General features: G+C 46.7%; 1 long non-coding RNA gene across 1 annotated transcript; it reads left to right on the top strand.

Annotated features, from left to right (window-relative positions):
• Positions 1-26,992, top strand: LOC308478824. Its single transcript, XR_013987316.1, has 3 exons — positions 1-336; positions 8,638-8,733; positions 24,568-26,992. It is a non-coding gene; the product is annotated as an uncharacterized lncRNA (long non-coding RNA).

The raw sequence follows: 26,992 nt of genomic DNA, 5'->3' as shown, positions 1-26,992 counted from the left end.
GATTTATTTATTTAAAAACACCCGGAAAATTCACCAGCATTTCACTGCAAAATTATCCTAATACATGGATCGATTTGTGCGTAGTTTTGCCTAATGCCAAATGGTGTGTTAACTTCACAAATATATGCTGTTTTATGCACACTTTATGAACATGCATCTTTATGTACACAAGACTTGGCCAGAGAAGCGCGATGCAAAATTCAGTGAAGCACAGGTTGCAAGGGATCGCCGTTTCTCGGCCGGCTTGTCGGTTCGGGCAGCGCGAATGAGGCAGGATTGCCTCTCGGTGTGAAGTGGAGCGACTTCCTCTTTGCATCCGGACAGTGACATCAAAGGGTGAGCACTGGTTCTTGTCAGCTTTCTAAAACCAGCGGTTTCCTGCGGCCAGCATTTGATAACCCCCAGAAACACAAGAAGCGCCCTAAAGGAACTTTACTAGAGGGGTGGGCTGGCGACTGATACCCTCCTTGGGGCAACATGGTGGTCTTGGGGGAGTATTGGGAGCTATTGTGGTGATTAGAGAACCCCGCCTCCCCCCTCAGCTGATCTCGAGGGATTGGCCAGATGGGCTGCCCTTGTGCTTCGCTTCCCTTTTTTTTTTTTTTTAAGACCTCTGGGCTGCAGAGAAGCTTGATATAATCACCATGACAACTTGCCATCTATGAGCATACAAATCATGGAGATGAAATAGACAAAAGATTAGGCCTGCCCTGAAAAGTACAATAAGTTTCTTATTTAGCATTTAGATAACTGCCTTGCCTTTCGGAGCAAGCTTCAAAGTTGAAGCCAGTTTAGACCAAGAGGATTAATTCTTTCTCCCGCATGCTTCATTGAATCTCTCATTACCAAACTTTGTCTGTATTGATGTAAGATTTGATTGAAGATTAGAGCATTTAGCAAATCTTGCTTTTCTGCATGTATCAGGCCTTTTCAAGCACAGCCCGGTGCTGCCCCAGTGGTCAATACCCTTACTTTTATCCAGTGTCTGCTTCATTTAAACTTAATCAACTCCATCAATGAACTGGAACAGGGAAACGTCCCTGCGGTAAGAATGCGGTGCTCTTCTTAGATAATTCTTTGCTCCTGTTCCCCAGTCTGTTGGTGTTAAACCCAAAATTGCACTCTGATGAACTTCATCAATATGATAATGACAATTGGAGCTCGATAGCCGTCCTGGATGTATGCGCATGGTTTTTGTGCATGCATAGGAGAATGGAAAGTGCATCGTGAAAACCAGATACAGTGACTAGCACTTATTGTTCCTGCTAACTTCTGCTTAGCTTGCCTTTCTGGGTTTTTATTTATTTGCTTTTTTTTCCCTTCAGGAGGTGGTGTCCTTGCCCCTTCACCAGATCCCTTCCTTGGTGATTTTGGAAAGAATCTTTTTGGCCGCCCTTATTTTCGGGCTTGGCACAGGCGACGCAGCAGTGAAAACGCTCCTGAAATGCCCTTGAGCATTTCGTTCCAGACGAAATGTGTGGCTCTCCCAGATTTTCATAGAATTGTAGAGTTGAAAGGTAACCCTGGGGGGCATCTAGACCAACCCCCTGCAATGCAGGAATCGGCCATGCAACCTCTGCATAAAATACTGCAAGGAAGGTGAGTTCACTGCCTTCTGAGGGAGTCTGTTCCGTTGTCAACCAGCTCTTACCGTCAGAAAGTTTTTCTGAATGTCGGAATCTCCTTTCTTGCAACTTCAAGCCATTGGTTCGAGTCCTACCCTTCCATCTTTCATGTGAAAGCCCTTGAGATATTTGAAGATGGCTTCTCATACAGGGGGTGATGGAACTGCCACACCTTTGCTGCTCTGGAGGCTGGAGACTTGATATGGAATGCTATGCCCTCAGACATAGGAGTCATCTGTGAGGGGCTGTGGGGGCTTTGGCCCCCAGAATAAAATATTTGAGGGGGCTGGGCCTCCGCAAAGTTGATGGACATTCCCATTCAAATGGTCTGTGTGCACTGCATCATGTGATTGATTATGTGGGTCGGGGCTTACCTGGACCCCCACAATATTTTATTCAAGTTGGCACTGCTGCCCTCAGACTAGGAAGCCAATGGGTGTCTTCCTGACGCCATTGGACTACATCAGCCTCCCATCAGCCTCAACCAGCACAATTGGGAATGTTGGGAGTTGTAATCCAACATCTGAAGGACATCACATTGGCAACCCTTGGATGAGAAGCTGGTTAGTCAAGCAGTGAGAGCAGAGCACTTCGTACATGCTCTGAGAACCTCCTTTCCGCCACTTCCAGGAATGAGCTTGATAGCTTAAAAATAGGGCTCTTCCAGGCAACCTGTTTTGTTGAACTTTCATTCTGATTTGCTTGCGCAAAGCACCTTATGTGGAGGTTCGATTACAGCTGGCCTTTATGGAGCATTCCTTCTGATTATGTTGTGGGGTGTTTAAATGTCTTCCCCTCCATCCTTCCACACTTTCCCCTTCCATTTCTCATTGCTTGCCTAACTGCAAAAAGCCCCTTCTTTTTTGAAGTGGGTTTGCGGCGCTGAAGCGAGCTTCGATCCACTTCGATCTGAAGGATCGTCTCCACCCCCACCCTTCTACCCGGACACTGAGGTCCAGCACCGAGGGCCTTCTGGCGGTTCCCTCACTGCGAGAAGTGAGGTTACAGGGAACCAGGCAGAGGGCCTTCTTGGTATTGGCACCTGCCCTGTGGAATGCCCTCCCACCAGATGTCAAAGAGAACAACAACTACCAGACTTTTAGAAGACATCTGAAGGCAGCCTTGTTTAGGGAAGCTTTTAATGTTTGATGCATTACTGCATTTTAATATTTTGTTGAAAGCCACCCAGAGTGGCTGGGGAAGCCCAGCCAGATGGGCGGGGTAATAATAATAATAATAATAATAATAATAATAATAATTTCAATTGCACCAACCAAAATTTCCCAGTGCTTCAATTCCTCATGCAAAACACCAGCCATCCAAGAGCCTAGAACTATGTGGGGTGTTGTTTTTAAGTGACCAGGCTCATCCTTGGAGGTGATAAAAAGGAGTTTCTTAGAGCATGTGCAGATTGCTTTGTCTCCACTACCGGCTTTAGTCATAGGGCACAGCATTCCACATTTCTTTTTTTTCTTCTCCTTTTAGAAATTAACCTTTGACTATTCAACCTTTGCTGAGAACAATTAGCCACCGCCCGTTGGTAGGGATGAGGATTTGTTGCCTGGGGCCAGCCTGGTCAGGTGAATGCTTTGGCTTGGGGCCTTGAATTATGTGCCCGCTTTCTTCCCCTTGTCAACAAGTTTCCCCAGCAGTAGAGGACAGATCAATCAAAGCTGACAGGGTGCATGTGAAGCTTTTACGGTGTAAATCTGGAGCTCTCGTCCCAGCCCAGCGGCTGCTGCATCTGTATATCATTTTTATACGGCTACCAGTAGAGCAATTTCCAAAGTATTTGCAAGGAAAATGGATGTCCCCATCTGTTCGCAGCATCATAAATGTGCCACTTTTGGAAGCTTTTCCCCGGTAATCATATCTTTAATGATGAACAAACTTGTGATATATACCTTTCCATAAAATGGGGTTTTCTTTCACTTTATTGTGATTGGCTGGAATAAATAGCTTTTCCATATGTTAGGGAGATAAAATATAAGGATTAGCAAGGCTCGTTTGCTAGATCGTAAACAAAAGAAACAATTCATCCCAAAGACTCCTTAAACAGAAACAACTACAGAATTGAGAGGTGTTAATGAGGGAGGTCCGGTGGCCTTGGCCATAAAGAGAGGAAGAAATGCAATAGAACAGCAGTTCCCAAGCTGGTGCCCTCCAGATGGGCTGGACTACAACTCCCATCATGTCTGCTTTGGAAGAATAGCATCTGACAGGGAGAGCCTGCAGTTTTGTACATTGTTCTGTAGTTTTCTAATGCAGTCAGCCTTATCCGACACTCGGTCATTATTCTTGAGAAATGCTTTAAATGTTGTTATGGCATACTCTCTAACATTTCTCTGATGAAAATAGAGACATCCTATTCTATTATTATTATTATTATTATTATTATTATTATTATTATTCCCCCCTGTACATCTGACTGGGTAGCCCCAGCCACTCTGGGCTGCTTCCAACATATATTAAAACATTAAAAAGCTTCCCTATACAGGGCTGCCTTCAGATGTCTTCTAAAGGCTGTATAGTTATCTCCTTGGCTCGCCCAGTTGCATATCTCCATACCCTTCAATATTTATCCGATGAAAATAGGGACATCCTAAGGGACGCAGGTGGCGCTGTGGTCTAAACCACAGAGCCTAGGGCTTGCCGATCAGAAGGTCGGTGGTTCGAATCCCCCCAACGGGGTGAGCTCCCGTTGCTCGGTCCCTGCTCCTGCCAACCTAGCAGTTCAAAAGCACGTCAAAGTGCAAGTAGATAAATAGGTACCGCTCTGGTGGGAAGGTAAAGGCGTTTCCGTGCGCTGCTCTGGTTCACCAAAAGCGGCTTAGTCATGCTGGCCACATGACCCGGAAGCTGTATGCCGGCTCGCTCGGCCAATAAAGTGAGATGAGCGCTGCAACCCCAGAGTCGTCCGTGACTGGACCTAACGGTCAGGGTCCCTTTACCTTTACAGGAAAAGCAGGACATTCTGAGATCAAATCAGAAACTGGGACAATAGGAGGGGCTGTTATGAGCCTTGATTAAAAAAAAATCTTTGTTTGAGTCTTTCTTGTGATTTTGCTGTGACTTCATCATTGCTTAGGTCTTCACTGTGAGACAAGGCAAATGGGTGTGGTGCAATGGTAGCTAGGAATGTTGGACCCAGGAGGCTTAACTTCAAAATCTCCCACAAACCATGCACCCTCACTGTGTGATCACGGGCTGGTTCTCTTTGGCGCAGGACTATTGTCAGCACAAAGTGATATGTCTGTGTATGATTCTGCCCTGAGCTCCTTGGATGGTGGGCCGAATTACGGAGGTGAGAAATGAAGACCTCTTGAACATCGAAACCAGGCTCCTGAAATCCTACAAGTTTCAAATCTTCATGGGAACTGTATATGCAGCTGCCTTTTCCGCTGCTCCTACCAAGCTTTGTAAAGTTGTGTTAAAGAACGTAGGGCAGGGAGGAAGCAGCTGGAATACAACTCCCATCAGTTCCACCCAACGGTCAATGGTCAGGGATGGTGGGAGCCATAGCCCTACAGCTTCTGAAGGACCACAGATTCCTCTATCCTTGCCTTAGAACAGTGTTTCCCAAATGTGGGTCTCCAGCTGTTTTTGGACTACAACTCCCATCATCCCTAGCTAGTCAGGGATGATGGGAATTGCAGTTCAAAAACAGCTGGAGACCCACGTTTGGGAGACACTGCCTTAGAATGTGGACTTCCTGGGATTAATAGCTAGGTACTTGGTTGATTAAATGTCAATATCTTCAATGTATTGTATAAGTTTACAGCCCCTAATGGAGGCTTTATCAAGCTTGTGGATGCAGGGACAGACTTTGGTCTTTCGAATTTCAGCAGTGCCCTTTGCGAGCCCAACAACTGATGCCCCCTGAAATATACTCAGAGTCGCAAAGTGATTTCATGCTCTTTATTCAGCTCTTAGTGGTGAGGAGGAATGAATGAATGTCCCCTCAAAGTATCTGCTTTATATACATTATTTACACAATGGGCTGCACATGATTGGCTAATTCCGGAATTCTACTGTAAGCCAATCAGGTTGTGGATTCGCTTCTATCTGGAGAATGATTGGGTGGTTCCTGCCAACCAATCATACTGCTGCATTGTTCTAGGACCAATCAGACTGCTGCATTCTGAATCCTATTGTTCTAGGACCAATCAGACTGCTGTGTTTTGGATCCTATTGTTCTAGGACCAATCAGACTGCTGCAGTTTGGATCCTATTCAACTCAGTACAAAACACCCCCTCACCTCTTGTCTCCCGTTCTTGCTCAATTCACTATATCATTGCTGCGACGCCCTGCAGCGCCCCCTAGGCTCAGCACCCATTGCGTCGGAACCACTTGTGCTGCCCTAAATCCATCACTGGCAGATGTGCACAGATACGTTGCTCCTTGTGCCATTTCTGATGGGAGGCCAGGATTAGGCCATGTTGTTCCAGCAGCCCCTAACCCACTGAATTCAGTGGCCAGACTCGGGCTGATTTAATGAAGCCAGCTCAATATGAGACAATAGAGATCACAACTTCAACTCGCCGATATTTATTAATACAGGCACCTTGTACACTGCCGAAAGTGAGATCCTGATGTGGTGGGGAGCCACACCAGCACCTCAGGTTTTCATGTTTTAGTCTGCCCCCAGGTTTCCATGTTTTATTCTCCTTTCAAAGACTTGTAGAATTCCAGCTGTGGAGATTCTCTGATCTTGCTCCTCCTGTTACGAACAGTGCAGGTCCCTCACTCCAAGTGGAACAGCGGTTCATCATCCTCTGGCAAGATAGTGATGAACGGCAGGTTGTATTCTCTGCCTTTTGACTCTTAACAATGCTTTAAACGCATGCAGGCTGCACAGAAACAACTTCACCAAGCATCCAAATTACATAAAGTATATGTAATTTAATTTGTATGCCGCCTTTCCACAGTTCAAACGATGCTCAAGGTGGCTTCCAGCATGAAAAAATTACAACAGGAACAGAAGCAGTCATAAACACTAAACGGAGAATTAGAAAACACAAAGCCAAACTGACAAATTTCCACATAAATCGCAACAAAATCTAAAATAAATTTACCAAAAATCAACCTTCCCCGCCACAATACCCCAGCCCAGCAGCAGGAAATGTTCCAAGTAATAAAATATCCCCTTGGGATACCAAGGCTGCTTCAGAAATAAATGCCATTTGCCCACCAATCACATGTTATTCAGTGCTTTCTGAGGTGCTTGCATCAGAACAGAGGAAGCTGCCTTAACACTGAGTCGGGCCATTGGCCCATCTAACTGGCAGCGGTTCTCCAGGATTTCAGACAGAGTACTCTCCCAGATGTTGAGGACTGAACCTGGGGGCTTCTGCATGTAAAACAGTTGTTCTACCCCCAAGCTTTGGCCCTTCACCATTAGGTATGGAAATATTTCTTCACAACGGTGAATTTTCCCCACTCTTCCCAACAGCAATTTCCTGGAGGCCTTTGCCCTGTTCTAGCAAATTTCCTGTGGATGCAAAGGCTCCCAAAGTGCCGTATTTTTCGCTCTATAGGTCGCACCGGACCATAGGACGCACCTTGTTTTAGAGGGGGAGAACAAGAAAAAAAAATTCTCTCCCTCTCTGCTCAGCGCCCCTTCAGCGAAGCGGCAGGAGAAACGGAGCCCCTTCCATTTCTCCTGCCACTTCGCTGAAGGGGCGCTGCGCAAAGAGGGGGAGAATTTTTTTTTCTTATTCTCCCCCTCTAAAACAAGGTGCGTTCTGTGCGTTCAACTGTGCTGCCCCCTGAGCTTGTGGGGCTGGCGGTGGGGGGAAGCGCTGCTTCCCCCACCACCAGCCTCAAAGACCAGGTCAGGGAGCAGCGCAAAGGCAGCGCGCTGCCTTCCCACTGCCCCCCAAGCTTGTGGGGCTGGCGGTGGGGGGAAGTGCTGCTTTCCCCCACCGCCAGCCTCAAAGATCCCTGAAGCCTGCGGAGCGCAGTGCGAGTTCCCGCTGTGCTCTGCAGGCTTCGGGTTCCTTTTGCTGAAGCCGGGAGAGCAAGACTCTCCTGGTTTCAGCGAAAGGAACCTGAAGCCTCCGGAACGCAGCGGGAACTCGCGCTGCGCTCCGAAGGTTTCAGGCGGCTCTCCCTGAAGCCTGGAGAGCGAGAGGGGTCGGTGTGCATCAACCCCTCGCCCTTCAGGCTTCAGCGATAGCAACGCGAAGCCTCCGGAGCGTGGAGGGAACTCTCCCTCTGCGCTTTGGAGGCTTCACGTTGCTATCGCTGAAGCCAAGGAGCCTGCATTTGCTCCATAGGATGCACACACATTTCCCCTTCATTTTTGGAGGGGGAAAAGTGCGTTCTATAGAGCGAAAAATACGGTACGTACAAACGCCCTGCGAGATGCCCATTATTTCATGGCAGAACATCTCTGCATGTATCTCTCTTTGCACATGCAGAAAGGAGTCTTCCAATGTTCCTGTCCACAGGCACTCCAGTATGTGCAAGGAGTTCCTGTGTTTTTGGACTGCGGTGAAGGAAGCAACTCTAAGTGCGCTAAGGAGGAATACACACACAGGGTGTGTACACACCACCCATTTAAAGCATACAGCTTCCCGAAGGAATCATGAGAAATGTAGTTCACCCCGCATAAAGCTACATGCCCAGTACCAGAAACAACCTGCAGTTCCCAAGATTCTTTGGGGGAAGCGATACGTTTTAAATGGATGGCGTGAAAGCAGCTCAAGACAGATGTCTGCTTTTAACATTTCAGATAAACTATCGTAGCCCAGGATTCTGACAAAAACCTGGAGAGTCGCTTATTTCCTATCCCCTATTGACAAAGCAGCCATATTGGCTAATTGGCTGAGATTTTAATAATTCATGCTAATTGAAATATTTCATCTAATTAATGACTGCGGCTATGATAGCTGGCCTCAAGAGTTGCAATGACAATAGGAGCAGTACATCTTTTTAAGGTTTAAAATCTTTCTCCCCTGATTCCCTTGGCTTGATATATGGGCTAAGAACACAAACATTATCTTTTAGGAAAACGCGACTTGGTGCCATCTCAGAAGACAGGCCCAATACTGCTCTTCATGAAGTCCTTTCCCGGAAGGCTTACCATGCAAATTCAAACTTAAGGTGAGGACCAGTCAGGCCGTGTTTGCAGGTTTGGTGCTCTAGTTCTGATTTTCCATTCAAGACGCAGAAGTGCTGAGATGTTGAAGGACATAGAATAAAACACGATAGATAAAATGCTAGCAGTCCCATTGCAGTCTCCCCATTCTGTGACATGTTTTGGGAGGAGGGTGGAGAGAAGATGAGCATCTCATCACCAAAATTGCATTGAGCAGCAATTTCATGAGGATTGCAGAAATGGATTCCTCATCCTTCACCAGGGATGGGGTCCTCCGCATGTTGTTACACTCCAACTCCCATCAGCCCCAGCTGGCATGGCTAATGCTCAGGGATGATGGGAGTTGCATTCCAACCTTTGGTCTGGAAGGCCAAAGCTTTCCCATCCTTACTCAACACACCTCCCTAGAAGTAACTCCCATTGAACTCAGTGGGACTGTCCTTTGCGAGGACTCTGCGTTGGGTTGTGCTGTCCAAACTGTGGGATGTGATACATAAGTAGTAGTCAAGTACAACATTCCTTGTTTTCCTAGAGTGGACATGCGGGGGAATGTTTAGTCCAGCCAGTCGATAACTTCCTGTTTCCTCCTGGCTGGGACATATATAATGGGTATGGGTTGCTCGTGCGTAAGTTGCCGCCTCTCCAGGCTTTGTTGCCTTGGTAAACCTTTCAGTCTGGGCAGCCCTTCACTTCGCGGCTGCCTCAGTCGCTAGCAGAATCCGTCAGTGGGCGTTTCGTAAATCTTTTCCAACATAAAAGTTGTTTGACACCCAGTCTCCTCCTACTCTCTCTGCGCGGAAGTCTTCTGCGCAGGGTGGGCGTGGGTAGCGGGGGACCAGTGCTCTCCCCGCTGGTGTCCGGTGAAGAGTCCTGGAGCCCTCCCGCCGATTCCCCCATCAGCCCCTCCTTATCCCTGGTGTAGCACTGATTTGCTTCCCCATCTGCGGAGCTGCCTCTCTCCCTGCTGGGCCCTTCTCCAGCATCATTTGAGAGCCTTCCCTCCGCCTCTAGCTCCGATGTCAGTTCCCTGACAACATACTTCCTTTGCATGTCACTAGAAGTGGGTGTGACCTTACCTGTCCAGGTAACAAAAGGGCAAGGCATGCTGCCACACTCTCTGTTCCATCTTTCCTTCGTCATTGGAGCAGGTTTTTAGCTAGAAATGCTCTGTTGCCTTTCAGCCAATAGAGGACACTGGGATTATCCCCCTATGGGATAGATCCACATGTATCTACCGGTACTTTGTAACTAAGTCTGCCTTCAGGGATCCAACTCTGAACTGATGATGTGAGTAAACTTCTTTTACTGACTTCAAATAAGGTTGTTGTGTTTTTATTCTTTTAAGAGGGATAAAAAGGGAACTTACCAGGAACATACAGTTCAATTACACAAGCCTGCAACCCGCTATTTGCTGTGCGTTTAAAAGGGAATGTAATTGTCATGAGTTGGCTCGCACATACATGTTCACCACTTAGACAGCATATCACCACAGACGTGTTTCAGTGGGGTCAATTCACACACTCAGCTGCCAGTCATCAAGTATTCTGTATTCTTGATGACATAGGAGCCAACTCCTAGGGGCCAAGGTCTCTTTGCCCCCCCAAAAAAAATATTTGAGGGGGCTGGGTTGCCCCAAAGTTGATGACATTGCCATTCAAATGGTGGATGTGTAGGGCTGCCATACATTTGGGTTTTCCTGGACATGTCTGGGAATCTGCCAGCAAAATGGCGTCTAGGCGGATTTTTGCTGAATTGGCAAAATGTCCGGGAAAACCTGAACATATGGCAAGTAGGGTGATTTTTTTTAAAAAATGATGATAATAATAATTCTTTAAAAAGCAAAGAAAATCCCCCCCCCCCCAAAGAAAGCTCCACAACCTTGTCTGGATTTTCACTTTTGGGAATACGGCAACCCTATGTATGTGCACTGCGTCCTGAGATTGATTATGTGGAGCGGGGCTTACTTGCCCCTCCCTGTTTTATTCATGTGGGCACCCCTGTTTGATGAGTGGCATATGGGCATGTGAACATGTGGAAAAGGGAAAGTAAGTGATGTCTAAACATGTGGATATCGGACCAAAGAGAAAGAGAGAAATATTCTGTTCCTCTTGGTTCCAGAGAGCAGGATCCGGAATAATCACGGGCAGCACGTTCGAAAGCAAAAACATATGCGGCGGCGACTTTGATACACCGTTTCCTTGAGTGCAGGATCAGACCCTAAATCTATGCCAAGAATGACATGTTAAAAATAAACCTGCTAGAGCTCTTGGAATGCAAAGAAAGCATCAGCAAATGTGTGAAAGTGTGAAAATGCCGCCCCCCCTCTTCCGTGGGCCCAATCCGATCATTGCTGAGCTCCCACTCAGTTCAATGGCATATCTGCACAGAGAGCCTTCACCACCAACCTCCTTTTTTTAAAAAAAGCAGAATAGAATATTTATTCCTGTCTTTGCCGACAACTGTAAAAGAACACCTTTCGGCTGAGATGATGCTTGTGAAATATTAGCCCACGTAGTTCTCTGCCCCCCCCCCCAAGAAGCTGCTGTAATTAAGGTTTCATAATGAAAGCCTGCCACCTATTTATCACCCAGAACTTAAAACCTTGTCCAGAATTGATGCACAATTCAGCTTTATTAAGAGTTTGGTTTGCAGGGGTCTGGAGGGAGAAGAGGCAAGGATTGCTAATTGTAGGCAAGCCTTAAATTTCCGGGTGTTAAATACAGTAAAAGGGATAAATAGGGTGATAAATAAACCCTTGTAATATGTTATCTATATAAAAAGGGAAAGGAGAAGCTCAGGTTTTTGTTTTTAAGCAAGGATGCCTTCACCTTGAAATCGGTTCTGCTCACTGGTCAGGTACAGCTTGATTAAATTGAGATATAAGCTGCTTATAAAATTAAAGGCAAGAACAGATCTAAGCGGAAAGAAGGGCTTTACATATCCCATACACATGCTTACTTTTGTGATATAAACACTGGTTTCTTAGAACTTTCTTTGCAGGCTGTCAAAATGCAACTGGCTTTTCCTTAGAAACAAATAAACAAGATATATGAATAACTTAGCATGCCTTGCGAGTTTGAGTTGTGTTGCACTTCTGATGGAAAACATACGTCCTCATCCAGCAAAGGAAGTGACTGCCTATCTGCCGATTTAAGTTGCAATCCTATAACCATAGAATCCTAGAACCATAGAGTTGGACGGCACCCAAGGGTAATCTAGTCCAACCCCCTGCAATGAAGGAATCCTGTTCATATTTAGCTGGGAGTAAGTCCCATCGCCTTTTGACAGACATACATCAGGTTGCTGTGTCAGTTGCACACCTGGAAGCGGACATCCCCATTTGAAATGGCTAATTGCCCGCTACAGAGCTCACCTAAGGATGAATCAGGAAAGTAATCTCTTAACAGCGAGTCATGTAGAAGCACTACTAACAGTATGGATAAAATACACCCATACTATTAGAACAAATGTGTTAAACAGGTTCATTCTGTTTCTATGTAAGAGCCCATTCAGACATTTGGCGCCTGTAAGACAAATGCTGAAGACATTCGTTAAAACAGATCATGGTTCATTCAAACAGACCCCCCAACATCATTAGGGTCTACTGACGATGTATTCCCATAGCAAACCGATCACTCGGTTGACACTCTAACTATCACAGCTCAGATTGGGCTAAAACATGAATTGTCCAAGGTTCACAAACCAAAGACTGGCTGAACAGCATAAGGGCAATATTATACACAGCAAAGCTTTTGCATTTAGAATGGTTTAAAGACAAGGAACAGGCAGCGAACCCTGTGCATTTATTTCAAGCTGGCATTTATTTGTTCCTTTTTTCAACCTTCATTTTCAACAAAATGCGACCATAGATGTGTTGTGTATATATACAAGAACAAAGGCATCTGAGCTATCAAAATGCTTGCTTTTTGTATTATTATGGAACAACAGTTGTTATTATGCTCATAGGCGACACCAAGATTCTGGATCCAGTCAGCAATACAACATTTTCATTGCATTGTGATATTAAATGGTTGTAAGCCACCCTGGTAGGTGCTGGAAGGATGGGCTAGAATTTCTGTGATAGAAGATTGGGGAACATCTCAGATCAGATTTAGGGGGTGAGGAGAAGGAGGAAAGTCCCATTTTGCAAGCAGACCTCATTCTGCTTGCACCCCCACCTGCACTTAGAACTACAGTGGTACCTCGGGTTAAGAACTTAATTCGTTCTGGAGGTCCGTTCTTAACCTGAAACTGTTCTTAACCTGAGGTACCACTTTAGCTAATGGGGCCTCCCGCTGACGCCCAATTTCTGTTCTCATCCTGAAGCAAAGTTCTTAACCCAAAGTACTGTTTCTGGGTTAGCGGAGTCTGTAACCTAAAGCATCTGTAACCTGAAGCGTCTGTAACCCAAGGTACCACTGTACATTGAATTCCACTCCCTAACTACAAGCAAACTGGGAAATATGAATGGATGCTTCATCATGGGAAACCCTCGTCTGCAGCCAAAGATATCACGCCATGTTTTGTGGGTGCATGATCTGCTGTGTCACCATAGGCTGGAGTTTGAGCACATGTTTTTCCCCCCAGAAGTTGTTAGTGAGTAGTTTGAAAAACCTCTGCCAACTAAAAAGGCTTCTGCTGACATAAAGGCTGACCGAGATGTTACTGCAGTGCCCCTTCTTTCCCCTGAAGGCTCTGGTATGCTTTGTCCATAAAATTAACCTTTGTTTAAAAAGCATTGCAATAATTCACAGAAAAGGGCAAGTGGTTAATGCAATGGTTTCCCCATGTTCTGCCTTCAAAGAAGTCTTTTTTGCATTCACTTATATTCTGGGGGTTTGCTGCAGGATGTATGGATATTGCATTCTAGGTCATGTTCAGCCCCTCTGGAGTTTGCTCTCCCCACAGGAAGTATTTTTGCCTCTGAAACTTCAGAGCAGAAGTAGCTGACAGGACACTTCCCAGAGGTGAACTCCAACACCCTCTGGAGGGCACCGCAGATTAACCCCATCTTCAGGAGTTTGACTGGCCCTGGCACTAAAAGGGACACAGGCATCTGGGTATGAGGCTAGGTGGACCCCTAGGCCTGGTTACAGCCTAGGCAGGCCCACTGTCAGGAGTGGGTGTCAGGAGAAGGTCAGTAATAAATCACATGGCATCAGTGAAGCAAACTCCCTTTATTCAAGGGAACCAGGAAACCAGGTTGACTCAGGAGGCCAGCAACTTGGCTCAGTAGATCATGCCCCAATGAGGCAGTTGTCTGGACTGAATGTCCCCGCCTTCCCGTGGTTTCCTATATCTCCTCCCCTAGGTCCTTCCTAAGCAATCTGAGACTTGGTCGTTGTGTCTGCCTTTGCTCCTCCCTCTTCATACCTCTTCTGGTCCTGGAAGACTCCCTGGCTTCTTTACCAGCCAGACTCATCTCTGCCTCTGGGCTTCCCTCCTCTCCAGCCTCCACTTTTGCCTCTGATTCTGGACTGCTCTCTGCCACAGACTCTTCCTGCTCACTAAATCCTGTTACTTCTTCAGCTCATCCTCTCAGCCTACTGCCTCCTCTCCCTCTGACCACTCGCTGTTGTCCTACCACCAATCTCTGAGCTATGAGCCTTCTTCCCTTGGGGGTTCCCCAGGTGGCGCCAACCATCATTCCTCTGTGTCCAACCAGTCCATGTCATCCACATCCTTGCCTGTTTCTCTAGGAGCTGTGCTGCTAGCTAACCCACAGCTCAGTAAGCCAGGGGCAAAGCAACACACCCCAAAGACCTGTATATGCTTGTTGTTGTTGTTTAGTCATTTAGTCGTGTCCGACTCTTCGTGACCCCATGGACCAGAGCACACCAGGCAATCCTGTCTTCCACTGCCTCCCGCTAGATGCATATAAAAATGACACCATCCTATATTGTGACTTGTGGCAAGCTTTCCAAAAAGCTTAACCAGCACTACTCTAGAGCATGCTTAAGCCAATGTAGTGCCCTCCAGGAGTTGCTGGACTACAATTCCCATCATCCCTGACCATCGGCCACACTGTCTGTGGCTGATGGGAGTTAAGAGTCCAACAACTTCTGAAGCGAAACGACATTTGCTAGCACAGCTCTAGAGATACCAGACAATATTTAACAGCATAATTTTGCCCCATCAGTAACTATTATTAGTTTTGATCTCACAGCGCCCTCCCAACTCCACAATCCTGTAATTCTGTATCACTCAACTTTTCTCCCTCCCCCAAAGCAGAGAGAGCCTTTGATGTAATTTGCGCTACACCGTTATTTGTGTTTTGAGTCTGCCCTGTGTGTACGTTGCCGAAATCTTTCGGCTTGTGCCCTTGGCTTGAATTCTCTCTTCTCTACCTTTTCTTTGACACCCTCGCTGGCTTCCCTGCACTACACATTATGTGTTCTATTTCACAATATTGATGTTCTGCTTCGCCGTGTTGTGCAGGTGAAACCCGATTTCCGTTAAAGCTGTGTCACCGACTTCAATGAAGCCGGGATTTATTACGACGATTCTCCTACATGTTTCCGTGGAGCCTGGCTTGATCTTGACTCGGATCTTTGGGGAGTTAACATAAATAACAACAATGATCACAATCCCTCAGAAGCAACGCAGGGCTTTGTTCACCGTGGGCTTCAGTGGGAATTGAGACCTCTGAGCAAGTGGCTAGGCTCCAAATGCGGGGGGTGGGGTGGGGAGATAGAGGAGGGGGAGCTTCCCTAAGTTTAGGTTGCCTGACTTTTCTGCTTCTTGCCTTTTAGGATGTCCTAGACTTGAATGCACAGAAGTGATAAACATCTCCCATTGATCTAACCATCTTTGAAGTTCCAGGCATGAGGTCTTAAGCTGTGTTCTTAATTGTTATTGTTGTTTTTGTTTTTACAAATCATGTCCTAGTCTAGTAGCCTAGCACAGATCTTTTTTTTCAAAGGGGCTCCTCTCCTGCTGTCCTCAAAGAACATGTTAAACCCTCCTAAGCTGTGATTCTAAATACACATACATGGAAATAAATTCCCTTGTAAACCACGGGGATTACGTTCCAAGTAAGGCTGCTGTCATAAACATGCTTACTCAGTTGAACCACTGAAATAATGAGAAGTAAACTTGGTTAAAATCAGACGCTGTCTTTGAGACTGACATTCCAGAAGGGAGAAGACAGGAGAATTGCTGTAAGTCTTTTTCCCAGCATGGAGATGCAGGGATAGTGAAAAACTGAGGCATGGAGACACAATGAAATTCTGCTATGTGTACCGGATATCTGCCAGTCTTGCAGCTTTTAAAGGTGTCGCACCTCTTCAAGGAAAAAAGTGGGTAACTTTAGCGCAAGTGAAATGCACAGGCCCCAAATCTCTGCTTATGGATGTCTAAAAATTTAGAACTTGCTAGACAATGTTTTTCAGTTTTTTGCCCAGTTGTTGCATGGGCTCCAGACGTTTCACTTCTGCCTAGCACTTCTGTTGTGGGGAAATGCGTGTCTTCCCATAATTCAAATGACTAGATCTTGATATGGGGAAAATGAAATCCTCCCGTCTGGCCCTAGCTAAGGTCCCTTATTATAATCTGAGGTGTTCTAGGCACATATAAACAAGGAGGAAACAAGCCCATTTCTTATTACTTTGTCTTTTTCTGCTCTTTTAAGAACTTCACTGTTGATAAATTTTAGCCATTAGAGGTGTTCCCCTGTTTTATTGTACAGACAAGAGAGGACCACACTCTTTCCTCCTCAGCAGTACTCTTTCAGAGGAGAAGTCAACGTGGCACCCTCCAAATTTTGGGCTTCAACTCCCACCAGCCTCTGCTAGCATGGTCAGTGGTCACAGATGATTGGAGTTGTAGTACAGCAACATCCGAAAGACATCACATTGGCAACTCCTGCAGTCTTTCACTTGCCATGGACTTCTGATTCCACCTTTTTCTCTCCCCCTCTTAAGGTTTCTCACATCTCCTTTTCAGTTCACTCTCCCCCCCCCCCTAAAAAAAAATAAGATAAACAGCCAGGGCAATTTCATCTTTCCGCTTTTCATAGCTGTGAAGTGACAAACTGGATTTAGGATGGAGAAAACAGTGTGTATCTAACATGACTGTCCTAAAACAAGACTTTTCTTTTCTTTTTGGTAGCAAAACAACCACCTACCCACCCCCACCTGTCAGGGAATGATATAACAATACAAGGGAATTGTGGGTCACTTGCCCAAAGGACAGAATAAGTATGGGACAAACTTTGGATAATTTTTTTAAAAATCAATCAAATATTTAGAGAAAGTAGATGCTAAGTAAAGCCTTGTGATTTGGTACTTTACTCGAGTGTAACAGTTCAGACTGGAGGTTGGCAATGCTTCCTGTGTTCCAAGAAATCTAGCTTGGATATATAAACATAGCATAAGAGGGAGAGGATATTCTTGCTTTCCTTCTACCTAATGTGTTCCTTTCCTGTGTAGAAAGGTTTCTTAAAACACATGGAGCAACATTCAAAAGCATGATCATCCAGCCAGAAACTGAAATAAGGCAGTCGCAGGAGGTTTCTACAACATGGTTTTGCTGAATTGGGTACGCAGACCTTTTTAGTTTTGTCACTGGCTTAAATAGTCTGCACTCACTGTTGTTACCTATAAGACAAGATGGATTTCCAAGCAGCTTTGGCAGACCATAGACTGTGTACACACTCCTGTTTGCTCTATATGCAGTGCACTCCCACCACTGGTTTTGGAAATGGTGTACACATGACGTTAGCCACAATTCATACCTATCCTTTTCTCATATCTGCTTTTTTTTAAAAAATGAAACATTGCATTTTGATGTGGTTCCCACTTGAAACCAGCTTTGATCTGAACCGAGAAAAAGAACAACCTAGCTACATTTGGAGCCAGCAATGTGTACGCAGCCTTAGTCATGGAAGTTGAACTAAATTTCCTTCCCCCTGCCCACTGTGGCAGGAGTTCAACAGGTGCAGCCTCACATCACTGCGTCTGTATGGAAGGGGGGAAAACCCACATTTGCCAACCATGCAACTATAAAGGCACAGGAGCCTTCCTAGCAGAAAAGCAGCAACTGGATCTAGAGGGAGCTCGCCATTATATTCATTGTACAGTTAAGGAACTAATATTAGTTTCGCAGTAAGGCCACAGCCAAGCAAGGATCTGGATCCAAGAATGAGCTTAGTACTTTTGCCATTGCGCCCATTGTCTTCCCGCAGCCGAAATGAATACAAATGTCTCCATCCGGCTGGTAATAATTCAAAATAAAACAAATCTGTGGCTCAATAACACATGCATATGAGAACTTCTTTGGAGAAGGCTTTGTCAGAATTCATGAGCTCTCCTCCATCAGCTTTTTAACATAAGACAACCACCACCAGCAGCAGCAGAAGAAGAAGCCAAGGGGGAACAGATTAATTTGGCACTGATTATATGCCCGCGCAGCAGATTATGGCCCTGCTGCTGGTGAGCCCTAGGCCTGATTTGGAAAACGGGAAAGCTTGGCTCAGGCAGTTGTACGTCGCATTTGCAGAGCGCCCCCTGCCGGTGCCCTTCACGGATCAATGGAGTGCAGGGCGCTAATGAAAGGAAGATTGGTCAACAATATATTTTAATTACTGTACGGCTTCTCTCGCTTCACTGGCCTTGTGTGGTGATTGCAGGGCTTTGCGGTGTCCTGATTGACACTTGGCCTTTTTCACACACACCCCTCTCTCTTTCTCTTTTCCTGTGCCATATTCTAGGGTTGTCATATTTCAAACGGTGAAAATCCGGACAGAAAAGTTTGTTTGTTTTTTGGCCAAAGGTGTTGAGCTTTTTTGGGCAAGATAAAAAAACAAACCAATTGCTGTTTTTGAGCTATTGTAAGGGGATATTGGCACTGCCGACATGAGATGCGTCTGGATTTTTCCTGGATATCTGGATGATTACTATGGACGGATGCGGAATTCCGTGTATGTCCATGGAATTCCGGACGTATGACACGCGTTCTCTGATTTCCTTTCCTTGTCACTTTTGTCTTAAGAAGCTCCCCATCATCCTTGGCTGGTCTTATCTCTCTCTTGCTCTCCTTTCATTCTCCGATATACACCCCCTCCCCGCACCGTCGAAGCCACCCGGCGGGATCCATCCGTCGCGGGCAGCCCAGACAGTTTTCTTGTACTTTATTAAAGTGTAATCAAACATCGGTTAAGTGGAAAATAAATATCCAGATCTAATAAGCTGCTCAGTCAGATCGTGTAAATGCAAATTGCAAGCTGGTTCCCATCTCCCCGCCAGGGGACTTGGAACAAGCCGCAGCAATGGCTTCATCCGCCGCGATTGTAAATCAACGAAAATAATGGCTGGATAATGACCAGTTTGCGGTTTCAAGCAGATTGAATGATAACAAACGGCGTGTGTCGCACCAGCTTTTCATTTAGCATCTCATCATGGAGCGAGCAGCTCGCCTAACAGCTTGCCTGCCTCATTAGGTTGTTGTCGGCGGCTTGTAAATTCCTGGCTGCAGCGAGCAGATTACCTGACAAAGTTCCGGAGGAGGGGAGGAGGGATGCGAGACAATTCAATCCTGCCCATCCATCCCCTTCCTTGCAGAAGGGAAACCGCCTTGATCTATTGCTGAGGGCTGCAGTGAATGGATAGCAATATGATGCTTTCCTAATGGGGCAATGGGAAAGGGGGGGGGGGACATACACACGCCGTATAATATAGAGAGACGGAGGGAGAGAGAGAGAGGAGGGAAAGGAGTCGCAGTGCTCTGCTAGGTGCCCCAGCGAGCTTTCTATTTCTTGTTTGTGCTGATGTTGATTTAGCTGCTAATTGGTGACAGAAATTGTCAAATAAGCGGCAGAGAGCGACTCCCCTCCCCTCCCGGAAGGTGCGAAAACCCTTTCAAAGATGAACTGCTTGCCTTTAGAAAAAGGGGGGAGAAGGGGGTAAAAAAAAACAACCACAACCAAAGAGAGAGAGAGAAAAAATGCAGAAAGGGAGGAGCAGGAGGAGGCGACGACGGAGTTTTGCTAAATTTCTCCCGGATATTTATTGCGCGCATTAAAAAGACAAATCAGGCAGCAGGCCCCATATTACAAAGATCTCTCTCGTCCTCCTCGAGAAACGCGGATCGGGCGCGTGTTTGTTTGCGGAATGTGTTTGCTTCCAGGATGTAATTTAACAGAGTCCCACTCAACCTATTTAAACAGAGAGGCGGATAAAGGGCTTCCTGGAGATCTCTGGGGGAGCTGCCAGAACCCTGCTTTGACTCCTGCTTTCCCCAGGAGCATCCGCTGAACAGTAATTAGGCTTTGATACTCTGGCAAATGAACAGTAATTAGAATCTGCTACCTCCAAGTCCTTTATGCCGCGTTCCCGGCTCTCCCGCTCCCTCCCCATTATGGAGCATTTAGATGAGGCAGCTTTCCACCATGGCGAGCCTCGCCACAGCCCCACAGATGGCCCAGGGAAAGGGAGGCCGAGCGAGAGGCTCTCCGTTGGAGGGCTCTGGGACCTCCGAGGGGATTTTCTGGTTATTAGAACCCGACTAGATCAGGGCCAATTATAAAGAAAACTGTCAGTCAAGGGGAAATGGCTACATGATTAGTGAAAAGGACAAAATCAGGTGAAAAGTGTGAATCATTCAGGCAGCTTTGATTTGCTAATCAGGGGAAAGGGAGAGAAGAGGGGAGTCCCCAGCTGCACCTCTCCGGTTTACTCTTTTCGTTTTTTATCGTGACCTTCTGAGCAAGTTGCTGATTTAATCTGTGGCTGTAGAAGAAGAAGAAGGGGGCCAAAAAAAAATAATCAAAATACACGCACAGAGACAGAGAGATGAAGGGGGAACAAGCAGCTCTCTCGGAAGCCCACAGAAACAAGCTCCCAAGGAGCCATGGCGGGGTCAGGCAGTGTAAATTGAGACGAGACGACAACCCCGCCTTTTAACAATGGCTGCGGCGGGAATAAGCGAAGCCCCCGTCGTTCTTAGGGGCAGGAGCTTCCTAATTATGTTAATGGTTTTTAATAGACTAATTCCCACTGTAAAGCTTCGGGAGACGGCGTGCGCTCCCGCCCCTTCGCTTCTCCGTCGAGAAGGGCAGCATTAGCAGCAGCAGGGCTGTCTCTTTTTGCAAGCGCGCGTGGCGCCATTTTTTCCTCTTCTCCCCCTTCAGGGGCGCGCACACAAGAAGGCGCCTCTCCCTTCCCGCCTTCCCTTCCTCCTCCTCCTCCCCCGCCGCCATGGTTTTGACATTTGAAGGGCGTGGCGGCCCCTTTTGTCAGGTCTAGCTAGGCCTTGGAGAGAGAGAGAGAGGAGGCAAGCAAGCAGCAGCCGCCGCCGCCGCCGCGCGCCAGGAAGGGAGCTCTAATGAAGATGAGCGAGAGGAAGGAGCCTGACAGTTCTGGCAGCTGCGGCATCGGGGCCGCCATGCTAATTTTCCTCGCCGGGGAGAGAAGGGGCCGCGATGATGGATCCCCATCGCAACCCCCCCCCCCGCCAAAAAGAAAGAAAAAAAGAAATCTTGACCACCCGTCCCATTAGCCTCTCGTCGCTGACAGTGGAAGAGAAAGAGACGGGGAGAGGGGAAGGGGGAGATGACGGAAAGGTGGGAAGCAGTCAAAAGAGCCGCGCTGAAAACCTGAAGCTTCTCTTCCCAAAGTAATAAAAATAATAAAGCCACCCCCGCTCTCTCCTCCCAAGACGCTGCTTACTGCCAAATTAACCTCTCGACCGAGGAGCTGGTGGGATTTGGGGACTGACAGGAGGGGAAATAGTTGAAATGTGTTTTCAACCCCCCCCCCCACCGCCCAGCCCTTTCGTGGTCTGAAGCTACTTGGTGATACTCTTAAGGTGCGGCAGAAAACAACTGGACATTAAGGAAAAGTAGCTGCCTTCCTCCAGATGCTTTGATGCCCCCTTCCTCCAGACGCATTGGTGCCCCCTTCCTCCAAATGCATTGGTGCCCCTTCCTCCAGATGCATTGGTGCCCCCTTCCTCCAGACGCATTGGTGCCCCCTTCCTCCAGACGCATTGATGTCCCCTTCCTCCAAATGCATTGATGCCCCCTTCCTCCAAATGCATTGGTGCCCCTTCCTCCAAATGCATTGATGCCCCCTTCCTCCAAATGCATTGGTGCCCCTTCCTCCAGATGCATTGATGCCCCCTTCCTCCAGATGCATTGGTGCCCCCTTCCTCCAGATGCATTGGTGCCCCCTTCCTCCAGATGCATTGGTGCCCCCTTCCTCCAGATGCATTGGTGCCCCTTCCTCCAGATGCATTGGTGCCCCCTTCCTCCAAATGCATTGATGCCCTTTCCTCCAAATGCATTGGTGCCACTTCCTCCAAACACATTGATGCCCCCTTCCTCCAGACGCATTGATGCCCCCTTCCTCCAGACGCATTGGTGCCCCCTTCCTCCAGACGCATTGGTGCCCCCTTCCTCCAAATGCATTGGTGCCCCTTCCTCCAGATGCATTGGTGCCCCCTTCCTCCAGATGCATTGGTGCCCCCTTCCTCCAGATGCATTGGTGCCCCCTTCCTCCAGATGCATTGGTGCCCCCTTCCTCCAGATGCATTGATGCCCTTTCCTCCAAATGCATTGGTGCCCCTTCCTCCAAACGCATTGATGCCCCCTTCCTCCAGATGCATTGGTGCCCCCTTCCTCCAGACGCATTGGTGCCCCCTTCCTCCAAATGCATTGGTGCCCCTTCCTCCAGATGCATTGGTGCCCCCTTCCTCCAAACACATTGGTGCCCCCTTCCTCCAGACGCATTGGTGCCCCCTTCCTCCAGACGCATTGATGCCCCCTTCCTCCAAATGCATTGGTGCCCCTTCCTCCAGATGCATTGATGCCCCCTTCCTCCAGATGCATTGGTGCCCCCTTCCTCCAGATGCATTGATGCCCCTTCCTCCAGATGCATTGATGCCCCCTTCCTCCAAATGCATTGGTGCCCCTTCCTCCAGATGCATTGGTGCCCCCTTCCTCCAAATGCATTGGTGCCCCCTTCCTCCAAACGCATTGGTGCCCCCTTCCTCCAAACGCATTGGTGCCGATGGATGAGCACAAATATTGTGCATAGAAAAGAGGGTTTTGTCTCCAAATGCTGGAATCTTAGGCTTTTAATACACCATAACTGGGGTGGGCAGGCAATAATTATGCAGTTGTCACTCATTGGGAGTGATTCAGTTGCCTTTGCTCAAGATAGTTATTTTGCTGGGGGTACTGGATGTTTCTAGCACCTCCACTGCTTGTTGCTGGGAAAGTGAAGTTCCCTGGCCAGATATTGTCAGTATTGCGATTGCCACCTTGCAGAAATGTCACAGGCTCTTGTGGATTAGATCTAGACTCTATATCGGTTTTCTTGAACCTGCTGCCCTCCCGATGTTGCTGCTCTACAACTCCAACCATCCCTGACGATTGGCCAAACTAGCTAGAGCTGGTGGAATTGCCAATCCAGCAATTTAGGAAGATGACTGTAGATCACTGATGAGTGGCAATGTGCCTTTCTCTTCGAAATTTTCATCTTTGAGTTTGTTTTTTAAAAAATATGTTAAATGGGCATAGGACCACCTGTCTATCAATCAAGTTCTTCCATCAAGTAGCTGTCTTGTCTCCATCGAGCAGCAATCTTCCTTGAGCTTTCTACAATGCTTCATACCCAACTGTACATTTTGGGTGCATGGGCTATTCTTTCTCTCCACAGCCTGCTCCCCCTGTGGTTATTTTCCTGCATCAATTCTAGACCCACGCTTCCAGTTCTGGATAACCTCTAGATAACAACTGTGTGAATACAGTACTGTAGGAAAAGATGGCTGGATTACACGTTGTTTACAAACGTTTTGCAACATTTGTGGAATATGTTTGCAAAATGTCAATTTGATGGGATCGTTTTGACATGCATCTTTTTTAAAAATTACATCTTGAGAGTGTTCAAGCCCCAAACTATTATCAAAGGTCTCTTTAAGTTATTCAGACACTTTCTGCTGCCCCCTTGTTCCCTCCATTAGAAGCATTTCTTCTAATGCTCAGCTTAACCCTTTCTGGGCACCTTCTTGGCTACCTGACAAGCCATGAAAGATAAGAGATTTGTGTGCATTGCTATTGAACTGGGGAAGAATGAATTGGCACACCATATCCTTCAGCAATCAAGAAATGCAAATAGTGAGCCAGAAGGAGTTGGAAGACCTTGCATCTCCCCTACCAACTTCTTTCACGTCACTGTTAGGCAGGCCAACCTTACACTTCGAGAAGCATGACAGCAGATGCTGTGCGCATACGAAATCCATCCATCAAGCTCCTCATTACAGCAATTTTTATTACCGCCTTAGTTTTCAATTTGTATACCTGTGAGTTTGGATACCTTACGGCTTTGCCATACTAAAGGAATTTAGTATTTAGAGTATGACATCGGTACCAAATGACAGAGGCTACATTTCATCTTGAAAAACTGGCAAAATATGGATGACTTTTGCATTCCTCATGAAAGGCTAAGGCTTTAGAATCACAGCCCTATGATGAAACTTAAAACCCAGGTGTATCTTTGCTGTGAATGTTATTGTGCGGATCAGGCTAAAAACTGTTGACACATCCCCTAAAATACAAATGACCTCCGCTTCGGACAAATAGAAAAAACCAGTTTGGAGGGGATGAAGCACAGGGAAGCTTCTACACAATTGTCAGGGTGATTTTTTTTTTTTTTAAGAGCGAGAGGGAAAAAAAAACCCTGTGTCTCCACTTTACAGTTGACAAATAGTACGGTGTGGAATGCTTTGGAAGGCAGAGGAAGAGGGTTACCTTGACAGACAAGAAGTACAATTATCACAATATGATGAAAGAGTTTCCACGAGGGTGTATTGCACCGTTAATTACTGTCCTTTTTCTACAGGCTTCTAATGTGAGGAAAAACACGCAATGACAAGTGTGGAAAAGAGCAAGCACTAAATTACTGTCAGAAAAATAAACGGAGTAGTGTGCTGCTGCACAGTGATTTACGGGGGCAATTAACCACCACCCCACAGAGCTGCTGAGGACAGCACTGCTGCCTGCGGAAGTGTCAGGCGAAGAGGAAGGAAGAGGCATGCTTGGCCGTGGCTTACCAGACAACTTTGCAAAATAAAATAAAATAAAATAAAGCAAGGAGCCTGGGAATGCGAGGGCTTCAGTAGCATGTCTAATCCATGTGCATCTCTCCTTGCCTTTCTGTCCTTAAAGGTTGAATGCGGAAACAGGCTGAAATGAATGCACAGATCCAGGGTGTTTCACTAGTGGCCGGAGGCTGCTTCTAAGTGTGGTCTGCCTCTATCCGTGACCAACTTCATGCCCATGGGAAACTTTCAAGTAGGACATGTCTTGCTGTTTTTTACCAGCACCTGCTCATTGGAGGGATAGGGCCTCTGAACTCAAAGTTCCAGTTGTAGACACACACTATGGATAGCTATTTTTTTTAATGCATTCTGGGCTAGGGGCCCAACTTCATGCTTCTGATGCAGTGTTTTGTAGCTTCGACTGTATGGAAAGTGGATGCAGTGATATCTTTACCATTCTTCGTCAAGTGATTATGTTGATCTCTTCTACCCAAATCTCCAGAATGATTTCCTGTTGTGTGGCGCTAAATTTGAAAAGTGGTGCTCTCTGTTTCCTTTATCATCAAGGTTTCCTGGAAGTATTCCAATCTACAAATTAAACACGAAAGAGCCAAAATGCAACTTGGAATTAGTAAGAATTTAAAAGGGCTCTTCATAGTGATTGAGGGAAAACCCCCCACATATGAATTAACTCTGGCATATACCTACTAAAAAGGTAAAGAGATCCCTGACCATTAGGTCCAGTCGTGACCGACTCTGGGGTTGCGGCGCTCATCTCGCTTTATTGGCTGAGGGAGCCGGCGTACAGCTTCCGGGTCATGTGGCCAGCATGACTAAGCCACTTCTGGCGAACCAGAGCAGCGCACCGAAACGCCGTTTACCTTCCCGCTGGAGTGGTACCTATTTATCTACTTGCACTTTGACGTGCTTTCGAACTGCTAGGTTGGCAGGAGCAGGGACCGAGCAACGGGAGCTCACCCCGTTGCGGGGATTCGAACCACCGACCTTCTGATCGGCAAGTCCTAGGCTCTGTGGTTTAACCCACAGCGCCACCCGCGTCCCATATACCTACTAGAGAGCAACAAACACACGCTGTGCTATACATAATCTTGGGTTGGAATCAATCTCATTCATCAGCATTTCATCAGGTCCATGGTTAGGCCAACTTAACCGAAACAGAAAACCAACCTTCCACGTTTGCTGCTGCTTTTTCTTTCTACAAGCATAAAATTTTGAATGGATTTTCAATTGTTTCTCCCATTTCACCCTAAATTGTGCCAGTTCTCGTGCTGCACTCCTGCTTTGTGCACGGAGAAGGAAACAAATCTCCCAGAGCTGCGCTCGGGAGCTTGTGTTCTTCAGGAACTTGGAGGAGTCTGCAGATCTGCTTATTTATCATTGAAGCCAATCTGGTTTGCAGGTGTGGTAGATGATTAAAGAGACTGTAAAATAAAGGTTAAATGAAAAATACTCTGCAAGAGGAGAGGTTTGAATGCAAGTTTTGATTAAGAGAGTGCTATTCCATCAGGAAATCTGGAGCAAATGTGCTATGGAGGATGAGCTGAAATGGTACGAGTGATGGTCACTGGGGCAAGGCAACCAATGGGACCCAGAGCCAAGGAACCCATGAACTAAAGGCTGCACTGTCATTTGGGCTGTTTTGATAGAGTCTCATCACATAAGAGAGAATGCACACTGCCTATTGACTGAGAGAATGTCCAAAAGTTCCCTCTTAACAGGAATGCAGATATTCTCAAAGTCTGTTCAAAGCACCCTCCTAGGCAGACAGCCTCAACAGAGCTGAAAAACTAAAGGGGATCCTGCAGTTCATGCAGCCCACAAGCCTCCATGTATAATTTGATAATGGATTTGGTAATACTTAGCAATGAGAATCCAATGGCAATTTTGTCATTGACTCTAATGCATGGCATGCTGCATTAGTAATTCGGTACTTCTCAGTTTGCAGTTCATGATTTTGCACCTCATCCTTGTTACTACAATATGAAAATAATTGTGGAATCACACAAAGAAAGCCCTTCCTATCTTTGCTCCTGAGTTTCCTGGGTGTCCTAAGGATGTGAATATGTGAGATTTGTCACACAGGAATCTTGTTCTAAACATTACATTTCCATGCCATGCTCAATGACACTTGGAGCAACCGCTTTTTCTGCCATTGTGTTTTAATTATTTTGAAATACTGTGTGTGACCCAATGGTGCTATTGCCT

This window comes from Podarcis pityusensis, assembly GCF_964106645.2.
Source record: "Podarcis pityusensis genome assembly, chromosome: 6".
Lineage (NCBI taxonomy): Eukaryota > Metazoa > Chordata > Lepidosauria > Squamata > Lacertidae > Podarcis > Podarcis pityusensis.
Note: the sequence above shows the minus strand (reverse complement) of the source record. Positions and strands in the feature narration are given on the sequence as shown.